Here is a 3,510-nt window from a genome sequence, read left to right as displayed (position 1 = left end):
GTCCCGACTTTTTGTTTTTCTTCGAAGTTGGAGACACTTTCCGCTAAATATTAGAGATTTTTTTAAAAATCACTTAAATATTTTCTAATATATGTAAAATTTAGGGTACAAAACAATACTCGTAATCTTTCTTTGAAAGTTGAAGATATAAAATACTGCCCTCGCTCCAAATTATTCAATCCGTAATCCTTTTCTAGCATCCCCTAGCAAAATGAATGATTTTTTATTTTAGCAAAAATTTAACTCCATTAATCTCTCTTACTTTATTCTCCTATATTTTTAACGGTTATTGACTCACCTGCTTTATAATCTTTTTGCTTGACTTATTAAGGCGAAATCAAACGCATTGATAATTTGGGATGAAGGAAGTATTTATCTTATGTAAAGATTCAAAATATTTATTAATTAATTTAATTCATTACCAATTTTATAGCAGTGTCTCAATATATATTTACGGCATTTAAATTTTGCTTGTCACTTTCATTGCGTGAGACACTCACACAACTAGATAACATATCTTTCACATAAAATTTCAACGTGATATTCAAGAGTTTAGATTCAAAAAATTTAACCATTAACCAAGTAGCATGAAAATCAAACCATAATCTTTTAACAAATTATGACATTATTGAGAAAGCGATCAAAATATTAGAAGCTCTTTTTATTTTTCAATGAATGAATCAAGTCTAAAATTAGGAAGGAGCAAATAGTATATATAAATCCTGTTCATTGAAAAGTAAAATAAATTAAACTAAGAACAAAATGTAATAAATACTACTGTACTACATATTATAGCTTGGGCCGTTTTACTAAGTTTTACTTTGGGCCCTTTTAAGCCCTATAATTTTCAATTTCTAAGTTCTCCTTTCTACAGAAAATACTACTCCACAGTTAAAACCTAAAACCCTTTTGATTTAGGTCACGAATAAGGTCGATATTATTGTCCTATGTGAAATATATTATCATAAAAATGAATTATATACAACAAGACATATTATTCAGCGTGAAATTCAATCTTAACCGTCTATTCAATCAAAATATAAGTACTACAAACATTCACAGGTCGTACACGTACGTACATAGGGCTGATAATTAAGCTATTCGGAACTCTCGGTTATCCGATAATCAAACCGAATTTTTCAGTTATCACAAGTCCTAAAACCGATTCAATGCATTTTAAATTTTCTTCACAATAACCCCATAGGTCATTCGATTCTTATACTAAACGACCACAATTATTATAGGAACCGAACCTTAAACGGTTCCAAATCCAGTTCCACAATCGGCTGGTAATAACCGACCGACTAAGCAGACCTACAATTATTATGGGAGGCATACCGCCGGAGACGAATATTGATTTTCTTATGGAAGAAGCTTATCACGTGATAAGTTGTGAATATGAGGATAAAACCAAATAGGGTAAAGAGGTATACTGTTTCACTTTTTTGTGTTTTAAAAGCCCAATCTATGTTATTTTTTTGGAAGTTGAGGTATTAACTTGGTCAAGCCTAATTTTTTCGCTTCAGATCGGGTGTATCTATGGTTCCGTCACAAAAGATATTTTGACCGGGTTTAAGATGCACGCGCGCGGATGGATTTCCATCTACTGCATGCCTCCTCTCCCGGCATTCAAGTGTGCGACTCCTATAAATCTTTCAGATCGTCTTAACCAGGTTCTTTGTTGGGCTATGAGCTCCATCTAGATTATGCTTAGTAGGCATTGCCCTATATGGTATGGCTACAACGGGAAACTGTTGCTCTTGCAGAGACTCGCGTATATCAACAACATCGTGTACCCGCTCACCTCGATCCCATTGGTCGTTTACAGTGTTCTTCCCGCTATATGTCTTCTTACCAACAAATTTATCATTCCCGAGGTAGTAACGAACACGATTTTGATCGGTCTTCTCGTCTCGTGGGGATGAATATCGAATATCTAACTCCAAACTGATATGCTAGTGCAGATAAGCAACTTTGATAACATGTGGTTTATTCTCCTCTTCATCTCGATTTATGCCACAAGCATATTCGAGATGAGGTGGAGCGACATCAGCATCGAGGACTGGTGGAGGAACAAGCAGTTTTGGGTGATCGGCGGGACGTCCGTGCATCTCTTCGCCGTCTTCCAATGTCTCATGAAGGTGCTGACCGGGATCGACATCATCTTCACGAATCCGTCGAAGGTGTCCGATGAGGATGACGACTTCGCAGAGCTCTACGTGTTCAAGTGGACGACCCTCCTTATCTCCCCGGCCACGATCCTCATGTTCAACATCGTCAGAATCGTGGCCAGCATCTCGAACGCCATCAACATCGGGCACCAGTCGTGGGGCCCGTTCTTCTTTGCCATCTTGGTAATCGTCCACTTGTACCCCTTCCTTAAAGGTCAATTGTACCCCTTCGTCATTGTCTGGTCGATCCTCCTCACCTCCGTCTTCTTGCTACTGGTGGTCTGCTCCAACCCCTCTATCGTCTTTTCGTGAATGGATGGTTGGTTGTGTATATGTTTGGGTACAGCGTCTGGAACCGAAATCATTTAGGGGAGAAAGCATATGCATATTTTTGGCCAATTTCTAATCAAAATATGTATATAATTTTTTGTGTACGGTGTTGGTAAAAGCATATGTATTTTATCATTCTTAAAGAGTGATAAAATGAACTCTTTTTTATGAATGATGCGTGTTATATATTGACTAATTTCTTTAGGAATCAAGGAGACTCTTCAATTATCTTTTTATAGGGAAGCGGGAAGAAGTTGAATTTACAAATATAGTGTTTGCTAATCCTGCGTAGTTATCTGTTTTAAACATACTGATGGATCGCTATTGTTAACTGAAAATTATGTTAAACAACTAGAGAATTGTTTTATTGGTTGAAAGTTGAAACAGTAAGTTTCTTACATTGTCAACATGTTGATTCCATTCCTCTTTATCTATAAAAGGGGAGTTTTGGCAATAATTATATGAATGCTACTAATAATATAAAGAGATTTTTCTAATATATTTACTATATTATTAAATTTAATACCGTGTTATGTAACCTAAATGAAATATTAATACTATGACTCTTCATTTTTTTCATGATTAACTACCCACTGATGATATTCATTTCTATTTACCCACTAACCTATTAACTTTTGGATTTATTTCCAACGTATACAAGTGTGAAGATTATATATATTAACTACGAATACAGATTATGTTAACTAAATATAACATCAATGTTATATACAAATAGAAGTCATGTTAACACCAAATATTAACACCAAATCAATAGGTAGCAAAAACATCCTGCTTCTCAAGGGACTTCAAGATGGAATGTTTTTGCTTCTCCGCATTCATTACATCCTGCTTCAGCAGTATCGATTTTTCATGAGCCATCTTGACATCATTTTTTTGCTGCTCAGCCACTAGCTCATTGATTTTCTGGTCGGTAAGTGAGGCATTCTCAGTTTAAACAAAACGCCCAAAAGTTGAAGTATTAAGAAAAGGTAGTTTGACCCAGATCAAC

The 3,510-nt window shown here is 35.5% G+C and overlaps 1 pseudogene; it reads left to right on the top strand.

Moving 5' to 3' along the window:
• The first annotated feature begins 1,325 nt into the window (after positions 1-1,325).
• On the top strand, positions 1,326-2,483 carry LOC125210133 (annotated as a pseudogene).
• The last annotated feature ends 1,027 nt before the right edge of the window (positions 2,484-3,510 follow it).

The sequence above is a fragment of the Salvia hispanica genome, chromosome 3 (assembly GCF_023119035.1).
Source record: "Salvia hispanica cultivar TCC Black 2014 chromosome 3, UniMelb_Shisp_WGS_1.0, whole genome shotgun sequence".
Classification (NCBI taxonomy): domain Eukaryota; kingdom Viridiplantae; phylum Streptophyta; class Magnoliopsida; order Lamiales; family Lamiaceae; genus Salvia; species Salvia hispanica.
This window is presented reverse-complemented; position numbering and strand designations above follow the sequence as displayed.